We start from the raw sequence: 19,992 nt of genomic DNA, 5'->3' as shown, positions 1-19,992 counted from the left end.
TGGTGATAAATTCAAAAACCAGCATCTTAAATGAAATTATTTTCAAGATAATAACTGCATAATATTTTTTTTATCATGTTTTTATTATCTAAAAAATTGAAACTTGCGAGAAAAAGAGAAATTTGAAAATTTAAATTAATAACTTGTGAAGGAAAAATTATATTAAAGGAGAGAAAAAAAATTCACTTAACAAATTTGTAATGATTTTAGTATTAAAAACAAAGATCATTAGCACAGTAATTATGAATAATGAGTATCATTTGAGAATTATTTGCAATAATAAATAATAAAAAAAAGATTATTAGTCTCATAAATTTTATTCAACTTGGTAATTAGGTTTTTACAACAAAATGCATTGAAATTGTTATTTTGATTCATTACTTTTTAATATTGAAATAATTATAATTTACATAAGGTTTCTATAACTATATAGTGAATTTTGCCTTATTTGTTAGCTCTGGAAAAATAATTATTTATATTAGGTATGCTGTGTTATTATCGGTAATATCAAATGAGCAAACTAATCATTAATAAGATTTGTTTGGGCATTAAAATGTAACGTTTAACTTTTGATGTGTAATGTTTAAAACTGGCTTTCTGGAGTATCAGCGATCGAGTTCTAAATAAACGAATTAATTCAAAAGCCGGATAATCAATCAGATTTTATTTGTTTCCCATGCCCTAACCATACTCGTTTTTTTACCATGCTAAAAAATTAATATCATAAGATTTGTATCCCCCTTCCCCTTGACATGCGGAGTGGTGGCGCTACCGCTGCTGCCGAGTCGACGTCATCATCTCCATGCAGCCATGGTAGTTCCGACGTGTGTGGCGGTGGGGAGGTATGTAAGAGGGGGTCGAGCGAGTGGCGCAATGTGCGGATTTAAAAGTAGGGTACGAGGTGGCAGACGACAACAGAACCGGGCATTTTCCCGAACCTCTTTCGTTCTTCTCAAATGCTCTTCTCGATATTTATCGTCTGCTACTGCAATTCGTGACGTAGATTAAGTCCAGATTTTCCGATTTTTCAATTCGCCCTATGGCGAATTGCACGAAAACTTAGCTGAAAGGATTTCTTTTTCTTTTCGACGATTGTTTTTAACGGTAAGGAGATATATTTTTTTTCATCTCCTTTTTATTTATTTACTTTATTGAAAATGAATTATTTATCAGACTTACTATGAAGATAAGCTTTTTTCTTGAACTGTTGCAAATTATTTTGCGTGTTATTTTACACTCTTTATAAATATGTTTTTTGAAATAGGTAAAATTCTTTTTTTAGAAAAATACGTAGTTCACATGAAACATTTTAAAATAGTCAAACTATTCTACCAAAGGGACGTAATTTAAAAGTGTAACAATGTTTTAAAATGTTTGATAAAAATAAATATCTTTAAACAGACTAATTATTTGTAGATTTTTTTTAAATGTTAATTATAAGTATGTAAATTATTAGAAAAATTTCAATACATTTAAAAAAAGAATATAAAATTATTGTCTGATGTGCCGAGAGGCACATTTAAATGAATCTTTATCAGATGAGAAAATTTTGACTCCACGACAGTTAAATTTTTCAATTATCCCTTAAAAAATGTATTTATCTTAAATTTTAAACAAGAAATATATGGTAAAATTGATAGTTTTACGTTTATAAAAAAACTCCTTTCGTTACAAATCCTACGTATTTCTAAAGAATTTTTCCGTTTCAATTTTTCAAGAAATTCTGTATTTGATTAAAGTCAAAACTACGCATGAAAGTCTTTGTGAAATATTTAACTGTGAAAAAAAGTTGAAAATTATGCTTCACTTCGAAAAAATATTAAACTAAATACGCAGAACTTTGAAAGTGCCGAAAAACTAGATAAAAAACTAAGTTTATCACTTAACTGTAAAAATGGGAAAAAATGAATAAAAATGGTGCACTTCAGTTAGAAAACGGAATATTCCAGTTAATTTCGGGAAGAAAAGGGATAAATTAGTGCCTTACATTTTAATTCGACTTTAACGGGTCTTTTTAATATATATTTTTATCTTTTAACCGATAACAAAATATATTACGAGAAAATGCAAAATTCAACTACAACCGCAGTTGGAGTAATGATCCATAGTTTCACTTTCTGTACGTCATGCCAATGAAGTGTAGTATCTTTAGAATGAACTATTCAAAGTATAGCAAATCCAGTTAAATAGGGGAATACTGTAGAGAAATAAAGTTCTCTCAAATTTTTCCAGTTACGAAACCGTCAAGAGGCTGATAATTATTGCAGTTTTAATTATATAATCATTAATCACTCTAAAGTTATTAAAATTATACAGTTAAGCTCTGGTATTCTTGCATCACTTATTTTGTTCGATTTAAGGCAAGAAAAAAAAAGAAACATGGAATTCACACTGAGATGCGTAACTCTGAGAAAAAACAAATAGTTCAAATTACAAGAATAGGACAAAATTCACCAAATTTCTTGCTCTATAGTAACAATATAACGCTCAATATTTTTTTTCCGAAACGCTTTGGTATTGGTTTTGACAAGATTAACAATGAAATACGGTATATAATAAGTGAAAAAATTTGGTAAATCAGAAATTTGGCAATTTCATCATGATAACTTAGAGCTTGGCATAAGAATAATTTATTCGGTTAAATTTACTTTTCAGTTTTGTATTTCTTACTAAATGTGTGGTATTACGAGTTGTAAATTGGAAAGACAGATTTTTCCGAAAACTTATTACTATATGAATCTAAAAATTACCAAATGACTGATTTAAATGCCGTACATTTTGGCTTTATTAACCCTTTTTTTACCAGAAATGTCCTTACCGTACAGTAAATTTTACCAGAATTGTTTTGTCTCTCCACATATCAAATTTATGTGATCTACAACAGTAACTACTAATATTCGGTATCGTGGACTTTAAGACAAAAAATAATAATGAATAAAGTGAGTTAACCATTCTTAAATGATAATAATGCGATTTATTTAATAAGCATTTAAATATAGGCAAATGAAGCAAATTTTCATTTTTCGATCAATAAATAAGAAGGTTAGTTAGTAATTTTTATTTTACGTTTGTCGTACAAAAGAAGAAAATGCTATTACGCCCCAAGCTCTTAATTAATATGAAACCATGACTTAAATTAAGGAGAAGTATTCTGTGCTTTCAAGAAAATCAATAAAATTTTGATGCGGAGTTGTAACAACTAAAGTAGATAAATTTTAAAAAATATACACAATTAAAGTATATTATTATGCAGAAAGGATTTAACTGAGATATATCCATTCAATGAAATTTATATTTAAATAAAATTTCAGTAAATCTAATAAATTTTTAATAGTGCAAACACAAAATACTTTATTAATCTAAATGAGTTATCATAGTCTCATTTTATAAATACGATAAAAGTACTAAAAAAGAGGTGTTGCGTTTGGAAACATACTTAAAAGCAAAATGTCCGCCGTAAAGTAGGGCAAAAAAATTTACAAATATGCATTTCCAATAAATTACTCCGAAATAAGTTATTTATCATTAACGAACATAATTTCCAAGACTCTTCAGCATTATTTCAAAAACTAATAATTTATATAAAACTAATTAGAATAACTTTGTCGAGTAGTTTACTTTTTTGTTTTATTAAAAATATTCGCATAGTTTCATATTATGTAAAAAAGTGATGATTTAAACTCGTGCATTTCTCAAAGTAGCTTAGTTTCTAATTGTTAAAATCATATAGTTATGTAATATTGCGGATACAAAAGATTCACACCATTTATAAATTATTTTTTTGCGTACTGAGGTCTTTTTTGGTATACATTTTATGTAAAACACATTTTATTCCTTAAATACTTTTTTTTAGTATGAACTAAGAGAAAAATTAATGAAAAACTTCAAGAAACATCTTAGAACAAATAATTATTTTTATTAATTGCGACAGTCATTGTGAAAAATAATAATAATGTTATACTTCTTATTACGAATCTATGCTTAAAATCATTCTTCATACTAACTTAGTTTTCAATTGTTTACATCATATAGTTTCGGTACTTTGCTGAGTCAAGAGATTTACACCATTTATAGTTTTTTTGCGTACGGAGTCCTTTTTCGGTATGCATATTACGTAATATAACACATTTTATTGCTTAAAATACTTTATAGTATAAACTTAAAGAAAAATTAACGGAACACTTCAAGAAACATCCTAGAATAAATAATAATTCTTTTTAATTGTCAATTTTAATAACAGTCAAAACGAAAAATAATAATGTTATTATTCTTAGTAAGAACCTATGCTTATAATAATTAAAAGAATATCCTCAAAATGAATTGGTCTATCTTTCTATTTAAACTTGAAGTTTAGTAGTAAATTGTTAATAAAGTATTTAAAGGTGAAGTATAATATAAATCAAAACATCTGTTATCATTTAAAACATCAATACTTTGCGTTAATAACATCTGAATTTTTCATTATCATTCGCAGCACAGTTATAATTTTTTTGAAAATGTTTCTAATTTATAATAAATAAACATCGAATATAATACAATGAATTTATAACTGCAAATTTGATTTAAACGTTTTTTCCCAAGAATAATTTAATCGATTTGGTTCATATTTTAAATTAACCTATCCATTCTAAAGGCCTTGCCTCGTAAGTTACTTGATTATTAATTTTTAAGTTCCTTACTGCTTAACTTATTTTTAAATTCCAAAAAAACACAAATTTGAGTTTTTTAATATAACAATTTTTTTATTTTGACTGAAAGCATCACACTGATACTTTGTAAGTAACCAATCGCAAAGACAATAGAAAATAGTAATTTTCATCTAACACTAAATAGCAATTAATCAATATTTTAATTAATATCAAGTATCTGGCCACTTTTACAAATTCATACTTATTTGGCTGAACTGAAATTTAATAAGCAATTCACATAGTTTGCTTACATATTAAAATGTTTAAGAAAATTTGAAAAAGCTTAATTTATTATATGTCATTTAATATTGCTAACGTTATCAAGGAAGGAAATAAAAAGTTATTTTAATTTTCTTAAAATAATTAATGATAGTTTTTCAAGTAGATAAAACTGTCAAGGGGGCATGAAGAAATTTACAAAATCATTTAGGGTGATATGAAATCATAGAAATAGTCAAATAAAATAAACCTTGAATGATTTTCTTAGGGACATGAATAAAAATATTTTTTATATATTCCTAATTTTCAATAAAACACGTCAAATACAAATACATATTTAAAAAGTACGGTGGAATCACATCTCCCAATATAAAATGACTTATTTAAGAAATAATTTTTAATTTATGTCCAAAAACATTTTGATTTCCTGCCTCTTCTATTCGATAAATTAAAATTTAATTATGTTAAAATTAATCGGAGTGATAATTTAAGTATAGAAATTATTTTAATTGAGAGAGTAATACAAAGAAAATACTCTTTTCTCAGTTTATATAACTTAAGTTAAATTTTTATTAAAATAATTAGATAAAATAATACATTTCTAAAGCTTACGTTTCATACTTAACCACTGAATTGCAGATTCAACGACGCATAAATTGGCAAAATTTAATTTATATGCAACACTTACAAACATTTTAAAATAAATGTAAGAAAATTTCACATTATGTTTCAGAATTATATACCGTTACAATGTAAAAAAAAAATATTCTTATGAAATAATTTAGTTGCAAAAAAATTAGGCAGGTATGTATGTAAACGAGCAAATAATTTCGCTTCGCTTTTACGACTGCGTGTATAATAATATGAGGAAAAAGTAGACAACCTGAATTATTCAGGATACATAATCTGTCGCATTAAAATTACCACATAAATTATAATCTAATTTATTTTCCTACAATTGTGAATATTTAAAATGTATCATTCAGATAACCTGTTTAGTTTCACGGTCTCTAAAATGTTCGTAATTTTATGACGTAAATATTATTTCTTTAGATGCAAATAATATTTAAATATTTATATTTTATGCATATTTCTATTAACAAATCATATAAAGCATTAAGTTGATAGCATTGCCCCTGTTTATTTTCAAGTTAAACTCGAAAAAGACAAACATTTGTTTAGAAAATATTTTAGTAAACATCATTGTAAAGATACTGAAAACTCGTAGAGTTTTTGAAATAAATTTTTTTTTCTTCATTTCAAATTGAATCTTGAATCGAGTTTTCATCTTTGTCAAATAAAACAAAACGTTTTATCAGAATTTCCTTATTTCCGAAATTTTTCACAAATTTCCATATCGACATTAAAAAAAGAGTATTAAATATTTTATGCTCTGGGCCTTGATTAGGTCTATGAGTTTTTAAAAGATAAATGCTTATGCACTTTTACATAAATACTGATGCAATGTAAAAATGGCAGAAGTTTTATCTTGAAAATAATTATTTAAAATAAAAATTGAACATATGTGTTTATCAATTACTTTCCAAGTAATTATACGTAACATATTTTCTGCTACATATTCAACGATAGCATATTAACAAGTCAAATAAATTATGAAAATTTTTTAGCTATAACATTAAAGATGCTTAAGATTAAATAAAGTGACGTGATAAATATTTGATTTATTTCTTTTGAATTAAAACTACTAATGCCAAATAAAATACTTTAAACGAGAACTATAAAGAAAAGCTTAAAATAAACTGTTTATCTAAATTCGGAATGCAAACAGTAATCTGAAAACCGAGGATTATTTTATTCTATGTTTTTAATGAAAGTATTTTACTTTTTCTAAGTAATGACTTCAAGGTGTGATGCGATTTTAAAATAATTTTTTGTGAAACCTTTTAATGTTGTGTTAGAATACTGAGTTGAATGTTATTTTAGTTTTCTTGCACTAAATCACCTGATTTAAGAAAAATTTTCATATACAAAATGCATAGACATTAAATTTGTGCCCTGAAAAAGTTCAGAAAACGAGTAACATAGAAAAATAAAAATGAATAAATCAAAAAGATAATATATTTTTACATATTTTACTTTATTTTTTATTTATATTTTTTACACATAACGATGTAGTTTTGCTATAACTTATATTTTAATGACATGTTTTCTCAATTTTTCGAAAAATGTTCGAAGGTTTTTTGAAATATAGTTATGTCAATCTTATGCAACAATATTGTTAACAGTATTTCAATATTTTTGAACTGTCAATTCCGGAAATTTTAACACTCCATAATATTTATACTGACTGTGAAATATTTTATGGAAGTTATACAAATGTAAAAATTATTAAAATGAGGCTATAGTTAAGATCATTTTAAGTCATATGTTAAAGCAAAAGTTTTGCAACTACATTAAATAATTGAGAAGAATTTTAGACTACAAGGCGAGGGAGTTAGAAGGTGTAGTATTTCTTTTAAAAGTCGATATGCTTTCTTAGATATGAAACTTAAAAATGGTCAGACACTTTTAAAGTTTGCGAAAAAAGCTATAAATTAATTCTGCAAAAAGCTAGAGACAACGTTACAATTGCTAACTAATTTAGTTTGAATCGATAGAGTATAAAACTTAAGATAAACAGCACGATTGGCTATATCATCTAGTCACCCTGTGAGTAGAAAGTCAAAAGGTCGAAGTTTTTATAAATATAAAATGCAAAACAATAGAAATTAAAAAATAAATCATTTGTCACTCTAATAACAGACAAATAGAATAACAACACTATTGGATGATCTAAACATTAATGTGATTTTAAAACAATTTCTGCTGTATGAAAGCTCATAAATATTCATCTTTTGTCAGAAATTTTTTTTTTTGTAAATGAACAATGGAAAGATGTACTATTTTTTACAATTGAGAAAATTACATACATATATTTTTTTTTTAAATTTTAAAGCAAGTTCTGCTGTATATGAATTCATAAATGTAAATTGAAAGTGAGCGAATCACTTTTTTTATTTATATGATATAAATAGACAAAAAAAAGATGCCTTATTTTTGGCTTTAAGTTATTGTTTTTACATAAAAAATCATTACTAATACGAAAAATGTTTTAATCGTTTTTTAAGGTTTCTGAAAGAATTTTTCAAAAGTAGTACTTATTGTTACGTTATTAGTTCAGATTAATCAAATAAGGAAATTCTAGTAGGCACTTTCTGAAATATTTTTTTTGGGGGGGGGGAATTTTAAAATTTCGTTTTTAAAATCCATTAAAATTATTTAAATATTATGAACGATAAATTGCGATCTCATGCTATAATTATGTGCTATGTTGCAAACCTGAGTTGTAACCAATGTACTCCTTTGTAGCTGTGATCCCTGTAAAACTCTTTTACTGCAACATTAGATTGTAGGCGGTAAACACAACTTTTGGTGAAAATTCAGTCTCGCTGCATAGCAGCTGATATAATATAACAGGTTATAAATGATACAATAGGCTCTTACGAAATGAATTTAAATAAAAGTAGTGCAAAATCAGAAATATTTCTGCGTAATTTATGATATTGAATATGTTTATCAGAAAATTTTAAGATAGGCATTTTTTAGAAGAAGAGTTATTCTTAGTTATTCTTTAGATAGTAGAGAAAATATATAATGTTTGTTTCATAATTATTTGCGATAGGTTTATTTGTGTAAAGAGTTCTTTAAGCATAATATTAAATAACATATTCAAATGAACTTGTTTAAATATTCTAAAATTAAATGGATATATTTTTGTGTTACATTGTCAAATTTTTACATCTAATATAGTTAAGTATATGTATGTTGTTAAAAATATTCATTTTAATAAATGCATATATATAACTAGCTTGTTAATCGTATTGTTTTAATGCAATATTAATAAATTTTTCAAGTGTATATAATTTCAGTTTTTCTTAAAATGCTTGTTTAAAAGATATGAAAGAATTTAATAACATGCGGATTTTTAGAAATTTGTTAATGTGCTTGAAAGGTTAATGCACTTTTCCTAAATGCGAGTATTTGATAAACTGAATATAATGTTTGTATTATCGGCGTGCAGTAATAACACTTACGTATTCATCCAATGATAATTTTTTTCATTGCTTTGCTCTTTTGCTAATTTTAAAACTCTTAATGCTTTAATAATTTCGTATTTTTATTTTTGAAAATATTTTTAAACTGTTCTTCTAAACACTCTTTAAATAAGTTAAAAAAAATAATAATCTTCAACCATTTTTTTCTATTAAGCAAGGTCACCTTTTTTTCATCTACAAGGTCATCTTTTTTTCATTTATTTTAATGCGTTTTTGTTAAAACAACTAAGCTTATAAATGTCTTGATGCATTTAAATTTCTTCAAAATTAAATATTTTGACTCAATTATTTATTTTAATCATGTTTTTTTAAACTTCTTTATGAATAAAAAAAAATCTGAAATATCAAAAAAACGTTCTGCAGGGAATAAGAAATTTATCAGACTTCGTGCCAGTGCAACATAAAAATTCAGTCTATGTACTGCACGGACAAAAGTCTTATCAAACATATAGAATAGACAAAGTGGCGACCGAATAAATATACCCGATTGAGAAGAATAAGAAAGAAAAATAATAATAAAAACGAAGACGGTAGTATGCTGGTTGCTAGGCAACGAGATGCCAAACCATTTCGTGCCTAAGTATAGAGAAGGTCAAAATCCAAGAAAATTCCCGCTAACAAGATTTGCTTACAAAAGAGCCTTTAAAATACCTTTTCCATCCTAAATCAGTCAATTTTATTTTGAGTTGAACTTTCAGCAGAGATCAGGGGTTAAAAAGCTTTTTTCATGTTTTAAATATTGATACTCTTAAGGAAATTCTAGAGGATTTTGTTTCTAATAAAATGTAATCGAAAGAAATAAAACGTGTTTTGTCACTTTTCATACGTGTTTGGAAAACAGAAATATCTTATTTGGTTAAATGGTGTTTTCTGATATACTTATGAATTATTTTTTATATATATATATAATGAGCAGCGGATGCTGAGTAGTTTTATTATTTTGCGTCTTATCTTTTGGAGATAAAATGCTTGATTATTTTTTCTCTTGATGTCATAAACTTTTTTTCAAGTTTCACTAGAAATTTTTTATCATATTCAAGTGATTAAAGTAGAAATATATTAAAGATAAAAATGATATAAGTGCTTGTAAAAAAATGTATTAAACTGTTCCCTGTTAAAAAGATCAAATTACGGTAAAAATACCGTGTGCTAGTAAATTTTACCATGAAATCCATTTTTCAGGAAAATTTTAAGGAACAAAAGATATTTTATACTGTAATTTTTGCAGTAATATTTAATGTCTTGCATTGAAAATTGTTTTATGCAATTTAACGGTAAAAACAGACTTTACCTTAAAAATACTGAAAACCTGAATTTTTAGTATTTATTTTGTAAGTAAGTTTTTGCAGTGAAATTACCTACTTGTATATTTAGGCTCTTCACACCGTTTGTCTTACAAGACAACCAGCATTCTTTCGTAAAGTGATTAACCGTTATTATTAATAAAACAACTATACCATTTATTTTTAAATAATATGCCAATTATACTACGTATTGTTTCGAGTAGGGAAACTGCTTTATATTTTTCTAATTGAAAATTATTAAATTTAGTTAAGTTAAACCTTTGTAATATTTAAAGAAAAATTTCTAAATTGAGATTAAAAAAAATTAAACATCACAAAATTATATTTAGACATTTTTGCATAAGTCTTCTTTAATCTGCTCTGCTAAACACTCTGCAGTTTAGTTTAAACTTTCTACAAAACTAATTAAACTTTCTTCGTGTACGATTAGCTTATTAACTTTAGTTATAGTGGCAACATAGAAGAATCAATATCCAAATCTCATTAATATCCGAGAAAATGAATAATACAAAACTCTAACGAAATTACTTTTTTCTATTGTCAGAAATTCTTTGATTTAAAGAATATTTAAACAGAACTTCTTCCATATTCAAGCAGAGATTAATTATAGTTGTGGGGTAATTTCACTAACGTATGATAGTTTTTGAGAAAATTGTGCTAAATTTATTAAAAAAGGGGTTTTCCTCACTGGTGTTATGAATTTACCATTTTTAAAATAGACGCTGTCAGGATGAATAATACAAGAGCATTTACCATATGCGAGTTCTTTTGTTAATCGAAGCCTTGCGATAAACTATCACCTGTCAACAACATAGTATAATTATTAAGAGCATAATTAATGACTTTAGTAATTGTTCGAAAGTTCATAAGAGTTTTTTTTAAAAAATACTGAATTTATAGCTTTTCGAAGTTTTGAAACTCATTTGATTCTAATTTTGACTTATTTTATAATGTTAGTTAGTTTTTTAAAAAATATTTTCCTTCGTTAACCAACATTTTTGTGGTATAATATAGATTTTTTTTAAAATTTTATGTTATGACACAGCTTGTACTTTATTAAACTCATTAATCTGATAATCGTAATTGAAGTAAGATGTCAGATTATAATTTATAAAACACTTTACCTATTTCGAATTGAAATGAAGGTATTTAATACAGATGTTTATTAAATATCTGTACTTGAAAAAAAATTCATTATAAATAGCTAGTATTAGAAACACAGTTAACCTTGGAAAAATGTGGTTATATTTAGAGTACCTTTAGGTTCCAGGAAAGAAAAAATATAAGTTTGCCGTCCTAAGGTTTCTAAGATATAAAAATTAAAGCTGAAAATTCGAAGCTCGTCTCGATTTCTCGCCTTGTACTCTGGGTTTTTGTTGTTACGTTCATATTTCTGGGAATTTCCAATAAATAGCAGGAATCGCACTGAATAAAGGCAATAAATATGCAAAAGTAAGTTCTAAATTTGATTATTTATGAAATGCACGATACTTGTATTCTGTGAAGCAAAAATAAACAACTATACTTCAAGTATTTCCGAGATTTGAAAGTAAAAAATTGTATCATTTCTAAATGCTTTTTTTTAAACTTTTATTATCTTAGAAATATCGCGACATAGCTTCGCTTACTGTATGAAACATTAAATGGCCACACGTGTTTTTCATTTTAGAAAAATCGTGACATAGTTTTGTCATTGTAAGGAAATTGAACCGTTACCAGTGAAATCTTGAAAATATCAGAGCACAATTTTCCCTGTTGTTATAAGAAATTAAATTTAACAAACTCTAAGGTATTTGAAAGTTCACTAGATAGCTTCCTGTTAAAGACAAACCCCGTGAAATTGTTTTACTTTTTTTTCTCTTTTAAAAACATAGTAGATGATAGAAATGAACTCTTACAGTGTTCTTCAGGTTTATTATTATTTTAAAAGCATCATGGTGTATATATATATATATATATTAAAACNGAGATAGATATATATATATAATGCGAGAGCTGCAGATACATGGCCTATTATTCTACGACTTCTGCAATATCATAGGTTTTAGAACTCAACTAAAATTGAGATAATAGCGCATCGACCTTTAATAAAAATATGTGTATGTTATATTAAATATGTTATATTACGCTATATAAAATATTTTACGTTCCTCAAAAAAAATTGCGAGCGAAAATTGCAAATCTATATTTAAACATCACTGGTCCAGTATTATTATAACTCCTATAGAAATATGAATATCGAGCCGCAGTGACACATTGGTTAAGGTACATTGTTTGGGACTAGACTGGAGTTCTAGCCCCCATGGTGGCTTGAAGTCCACCCCGTTTGGGATCGATCATGTGCCAGCTAGTCTGGGAAGAAAAATAGACCAGATTTCTACCCTGAAGACATTACCATCATTATTCTATAGTTCTCGAAATTTTAGAGCTTTAACCCTCATAAATTTCTTCACATTATTTTAGCAAGTGCAGGAGTGCTAAAGTTTCTAACATGACTTTTTTTTCATAAATGAAATTATTTAAAACAGATATTGCACATTTTCATAAATTATCCCACATTAAGCACGTATGTTAAGCACGTAATGTTTTAATAGGCTTATACTGTTACCGTGATCAAAAGTTTGTTATTATACATGTTGGTTTAGAAATAAATACTAAACTTTTTATTATCATTCAAAAATATTCAGTTTTTTTATCTATTATTTTTTTTTGTTTTTTTGAAGTACATTTTTAAGAATCATCCAATTCCTTATGCTCTGAAATTCCAGAGGACTTGAATTGCAAATTTACAACGTGTTATGTGATTTTGTTTTCAATTTCGTTTCAAAGTTAAAATATAACTAAAACAATTCTAAAAAATTGAAACTTTAAATGATGTTCAATATTTAGATTTTGAAAATGCATAAAAACAATTTTTGTAGATTCCATGGTTTTACGCAGCAAGCTATGCAAAAGTTAGTTCAAGTTTATCAAAAATTGTTTTCAAATAAGTATGTAAGCCTTGAACATCTTGGTACCAAATGTGCATGCGTAAAAATTACTTTATACATATTCAAAAATTAAAACCTGCTTACAACTATTATTTCTAACAGTTCATCTTCCATGAAACGAACTATTTGCGTTAACAAATGTTTATTTTAACTTAACAATAAGTTTAAAAAAATAAATATATTTTATTATTGAAATTTTCATCAAATGCTCTAAGACTCTATTTTGAGAACTCTTATTTTGTTTTGAATTTCACCGATTACGCTAAAACAAAGCAAATGTTTTTATGACTTCATTTCCCCTCAAATAAAGTATCTTCATTAGCTTCTGATTACATTCTTCCTTTATTTATGGTCATAATAAATCTTCTCAGTGATGATAAATCTTGTTTCAAATTGCTCTTTGAACCATAATTGAAAACAAAAATTTCTCAACGCCCTGGTCACTCAACTTGAAATTAAATGAGATCACTGTATACTCGATCCCTCATTTTTACTTTGTGAATAGCTAAGGAAAATAGCATCGCAATTTCGCGTTTTCATATCACTTTATTCTCATTTCATATTTGTCGGAGGCCATTCCTTAGGGAGGAGCCCATTTGCTGGCCCATTGTTATTAGGGCACGATAAGCCTCTTCGCATTTTCTTTCACCCCCCACTCGAACACCCTTTCCTCCTTGTAGCCATCCATAAATAGGCACCCTCCAGAAAAAGAAATACCCAATACACTGTAGTCATAAGCTTTCCAAGGAAGAAAAGGGGAAAAAATGCACCAGAATATAATGCTTTTATGGGAAGAAGAAATGTGGAAGGCTGATTCTAGTGTCTTCCGTATCCTTTGTTTGGGCCATTTTGTAGGAAATTATGTTGTTTTTGTTTTTAGCCTTTACGATGCAAGGGGAGTAATTCAAAAGAATAAGATGTATCGAAGGATTGCGAGAACAAACGAAATGAGGCTATTGTGAAATGTTCTTTTTCAAAATTTGTTAACATGAGATTTGTGTGAATTTAATATCGGAGACGGAGAACTCTTAAAACAAATTTATTCATTCTCGTTGCAGAGCGAGGAAATGCTGTAAGTGTTATTTTATTTTTTTAGGGGTGGAAAGAACGACAAATCTGTTAAAATGTCTTCTAAATCGATGTCACCCTAAATAAATGCTTGTTTTCAGATATACAGATCATTCATTCTGGGATTTGTATGCAGAATATTCCCCAGTGAACTTGATAAAAGAAACAGTTGTCTTTTATATCGATCAATTTTTTTAGGAGTGCTATCCCATTTAATAAGAGTGCCAAATGACTATTTTTTCAAGTTGAAAAATTTATAGTAAGGAAAAATTGCTGTTTACAAAAAGAAATGTGACTATATATAGAAAAAAAAAGTTATTTTTATTCTTTTGTTTCAGTTTGGATCAGGGAACATTTATATTCATTTATACAGCTCGGCTTAAAAAATATTTCTATTTCATTTAAATAACTTACTTTATAATACTAACTTAATTAAACTTAATAATTGACTTAGAAATGAATGACTTATTTATATTAAGAAATGAAACCAAATAGCAAGTTGAATACATAATTATTTTGTTGACGAATTACAAGAACTTAGATTAAAGTTACGTTTTAATTTTTTTTCATTTAAATGTAATTTCCATTTTTCATTAAATTTTAATATCTGCGTTGAATGTTTTTAAATACTTAATTATTTTATTTTAAAGATTATTTAATTAGTCTCCTTATTTAATAAAGTCTTTCTTCGATTACTAAGAAAAATTGTGAATTGAAATGTTTCTAAGAATGAAAACTAATTTCATGCGAAGTTTTTTTTTTAATTTACTGTTTTTTGTACTGAATAATTTGTATTTTTTTTCATCATATTAAGACATAATTACAAAGTGTTGTAAAATAATTTGAATCTAGTTAAATGCATTTATGCACAAATACAATTGCAAAAGAAAAGTTGATTTATATTTCTGCTTCAGTATCCCGTAAAGACATTTTATTTAACAGTCTTGTATTCCAACAATATTAATTATTTTACGATATAACCAGCGTTTAGAAATCCCTTTAAATTTTGGTAAAATCAATAAGATTGTAATTTTGAAGCCAACTCAAAGAGCAAGGGAAATCTTGGATAAAATACTGGGATATATTAACCTGAGGTGTGAGGAAAACCACGGAAATAACTAATAGTTAACCCAACAGCAAGAGGACCCAAAACTAGTGATCCGTCGAACATTGAGGATATTTTACGTTTGCACTGTGGTTGGAAATGTGTCAAGATTTAAATGCAAGACGTCCAGATTTTTTAATCTTCAAAATATACAGGATGTATTTTCGGCAGAAAAACTCCTCTCTTTGAAAAGATACATGTAATCAAATAGTAAATATGGTGAACGTTTCATTTCAGATATAAATCCAAAAGCTATATTTATTAATTATAAGTTAATAATTTTATTTATTTATTTTTTGATATGGTATTTGATATTGACTGCTTAAACGCAAGTCGTATGTTTCAAGCAGAACCTTTCCCCTTGAAGCTTTAAAGCATTATATAAAATAAAGACTTTTATGGTATGTTTTATAAGATTTTAAGAACATCTTTTCACATTTAATAATTTTCAATTAAAATGTAAATATTCAAATCAACGCTTTAGAAATCTCTATGCGAAAAAATGCCCAAAAAAATTTTTGTATATGAATTATCGTCTAATAAAATTTTGTATGCGTGGAAAAGTTGATTCAAATTATAAGTCTTTAAGTTAGGTTCGATGAAGTATGTCAAACTGAACGGCGACACACACGGTGAAAAAATTTCAAACCAAAAATTTAAAGTCAGAAATTGAAATAAAAATTAAAAACCGAAATATACGATATTAAACCATTCATTCGGTATCTTTTCCCTTCAAGTGGTCTAACTAGTGATAACCAGCTGACCAGAAAGTCTGTTTTTAAAAATTATAGTTCATTCTACAGCACATTTAGTTAAAAATATAAAACTCAAAGGTAAATGCATCCGTATAAATTTTTTTTAAGCCATACTCTAAAGTATTATGATAAAATTACCAAATTTATCATATTATATGAAACCATATTTTGTTGCTAATTTAACCAAACCCATCACAGCAGCGCTCTATTAAAAACTACCGAGCTTTTCGTTTTTCTTGTAGAGATAGAAACATGGTAACTTTTACCATACTTTCTATGCTTATACCATATTTCAGTACATATATTTTACTTCATTTTTAGGATATGCTGCGCATTTCTACTATTTCGTTCTCATTCTCTTGGTAATTACCGAAATTAAAAATTGTGCTGTGTTTATCATACGTCCTATATATAAAACTCCGAGATTTACCCTAAATGATCGATGCACATTTTTAATTATTAAATATTTTTAACCCCTTAACTTAATAATCATTTTGTAAAAATACTGAAACTTTCCCGCGTTATCTTAGATTTCTGAATTAAGGGGGTATACCACTACATCCACGTCACTCAAAGCAATATCAAGTTGTGAAATACATTTCTACAAATTTAGGAAAAAAATTAAAAAAAATTAGTCACAAATAAAAATTAATTACTATATAGCAAATTTCGCAAATTTGAAAGAAATTTGAGTTTTAAATTTAGCTTGATTGGATGTATTTGGACACAATTGAATGTAATGCAGATTTTTTTCACATTTAATATGGCATTTGTCAGAGTTTAAGACCTGAGTTTCTGAAAAAAAAAATCCCAAAATATTGTTTTGAGTAGCTCTCTCTTTTTATAAAAAGTGAATAATCGATAGCTCATTTGCATTAGTAAGGGTATAAGGTTTACCCAAGTCATTGAAATTTCAAGACATCTAAAGTAAACAACAAACCTAAAGTAAATATATGTTTTCAGCTATTTTGCTTCTTTAATTATAAATATATATACAGTAGAGTCCCGATTATCCGAGTTAATGTGGACCAGGACTAACTCGGATAACTGAAAATCTCGGTTAAAACGAAGAGTATAAAAAAAGAAAGAAAGAGAGTTGATAAAAATGTAATATATTTAAGAAATATAAAATTCAAGCGAGTATACCACATATAATTCCTATTATTATTAAAAAGCTTACTTGTAAAAACTTAAAAAGTATACTTTGCGAGAATTAAAGAGTTTTTACTTAAAAAAAGTCCTTAATCGTTTTTTATTTTACATAACTTTGATGTTTTTCTGCAGCAATGTTTCGCCATTTTTTAGGGATAACAGGAAGGCTGGTGTCGCCTCTTTTTGTTGTTCTATGTATTCAGTAGCATTTTCGACAGCTTTAACTTCATCTGTGTGAGANGATGTATTTGGACAAAATTGAATGTAATGCAGATTTTCTTCTCATTTAATATGGCATTTGTCAGAGTTTAGGACCTGAGTTTCTGAAAAAAAAATCCCAAAATATTGTTTTGAGTAGCTATCTCTTTTTATAAAAGGTGAATAATCGATAGCTCATTTGCATTAGTAAGGGTATAAGGTTTACCCAAGTCATCGAAATTTCAAGACATCTAAAGTAAACAACAAACCTAAAGTAAATATATATTTTCAGCTATTTTGCTTCTTTAATTATAAATATATATATAGCACAATAAAGACAAAGAGAATAAAAAGAAAAGAGAGAAAAGTAAGAAAAAAATTATAAGTTTTATTTAATGCCTATAAGCTGCAATTACATAGAACTCATAGAATAAGTTAAAAATATAGAGAAAACATGGGGAATAATATAATGAAGAATAATAAAAAGAGAAGAAGAAAATTATTAAAATAAATATTTTTAAAATATTAAATTTTTTTCAGCTTAAAAAATATTATAAAGAGGGAAAACAAAATAATATAATCGCGTCATCAGCTGACGCGATTATAACCGAAACTCCTTTGTGTGGATATAAACTGATATGTGGGTATTTGTGTGGATATAAGCTGATATGATATAGGAATAAGTGTGGATATAAGCTGATATGTGGGTATTTGTGTGGATATAAGCTGATATGATATAAGCTGATATGATATATCATATGAGCTGATGACGAGATTATATCTTTCCAATATTTCGTTTTCCGGCTATTTAAATTTTTTTTTAATTATTTTTTTCAAATATTTTATGCATTTTAGTTTACATTGTCTTTTAAACTCATGGAAATTTAAGAATGAACAGAATTTGTTATAGGTTAATGTTGTGAAATCATTGATTATGCTTTGCTGAACAGATCCATAAAATCTCATTCCATAGTTAATATGTTAATATTTTGTTTTACATGGGTAATGTGCTTTACATGGATTGTTTTCGCATGGGTTCATGGACACTCGTTAATTTCAGGGAACAAAAATTGCTAATAAAGCAGTAACCAAAATTCACACACAGTAACTCGTGTCCCTCTTAAACTATCAGTTATAAGAAATGCTGCAGAAAATAATTTGCTTTTCTATTGAAAGCAAAGCACTGAAGTAAATAATTAGTTGAATTGCTTAAAACCATTTATCCTTTAACCCCCGTAGTTCAAACATGACGGAATATAAAACAGGTTAGGCATTGAGCACATGCGCGTAACGCACATGTTCTATTAAATGAGTCAGCTCTAAGATGCTCAACTTGCAATTAGCTTTTTACAGTTATGCAGTTTCTTACGAAATGCGAAAAATTCAAATTTCAAGGACGAAGCCAATTTGGTTGTGATTACCCAATTTTATCAGATTTAATTGTCTCTTTCATATTCAAATCATTCTACTTTTCTCCAAGTTCATTCAAGAACACCAGACTATAAAATTAAATTTAGTTTTAGTTTTAATCGATTTATATTAATTTCAACCCAGTTATACAGATTTTAAACAAGTTTAATTTGCTTAATAGTTTCAGGCGCTGCATAGCCAAGACATGGATTTTGTTGCCAACAGTTTACATCACTCATTCACTCGACATTTAAATGTATTTAGACTTAAAAAATATCTTTTCAGTAGCAATAAATCCTCTTTTAGTCTCAACACAGCTTAACGCTGCGAAAAATTCCGGAACAAATTGCAGTATAAGATGCCAGCTATTTCGTTGCATCATCCAAAAATATCAATTTTACCGTAAAATTCATTTTTACCATAAAATAGTTCTTACATTAATATTTATTTAATTAGAATGATTCAATTACTCTAGGACGATCATTGCTAAAATAATTACAGTATATCAAATTTTTTGTTCCGGAAAAAGTAACGGCATCTTGAATGCTGGATCTTTTTAAAGTAATGTGATCCGGAATTTTCAAAAGGGAATCTAAGACAATGAATTCAAAATTTGTGTTAGAAGTGGTATTTAATTTGATTTAACATCGGGAAGAAGCTGATCTTGATTTTGTAATGGGCTTTAGATATTCCTTGCCATTTAAAACAATGGCATCTGTTGAAGACTGACTTTTTCACAGAAAAAGTTATTTTAATAATCATTTCTTCAAACTAAGTGTCCATAAATTTTAACTTTATAGAAAAAAATTAAATTCCTTATCTCCTTATGTAGTTAATCGGTAAAAATTATATAATGCACTTCTTAAATAAATAAAAAATCAAAGCGTATTTACAGTATGCGTATATTATTCTCGTTTTAAATATTATTTATGATTACTAAACTTACAATGTTTTAAGATATATATATATATATATATATCTATATAAA

General features: G+C 26.8%; 1 protein-coding gene across 1 annotated transcript in view; it reads left to right on the top strand.

Annotated features, from left to right (window-relative positions):
- The first annotated feature begins 812 nt into the window (after window positions 1-812).
- LOC107450269 (protein O-mannosyl-transferase Tmtc3) overlaps window positions 813-19,992 on the top strand; it is a 246,239-nt gene continuing 227,059 nt past the window's right edge. Inside the window, exon 1 of the mRNA XM_071180106.1 lies at window positions 813-1,104. The gene's annotated coding sequence lies outside the window, so the exon portion shown is untranslated. The remainder of the gene's footprint in view (window positions 1,105-19,992) is intronic.

Source organism: Parasteatoda tepidariorum, chromosome 4 (genome assembly GCF_043381705.1).
Source record: "Parasteatoda tepidariorum isolate YZ-2023 chromosome 4, CAS_Ptep_4.0, whole genome shotgun sequence".
Classification (NCBI taxonomy): domain Eukaryota; kingdom Metazoa; phylum Arthropoda; class Arachnida; order Araneae; family Theridiidae; genus Parasteatoda; species Parasteatoda tepidariorum.
Note: the sequence above shows the minus strand (reverse complement) of the source record. Positions and strands in the feature narration are given on the sequence as shown.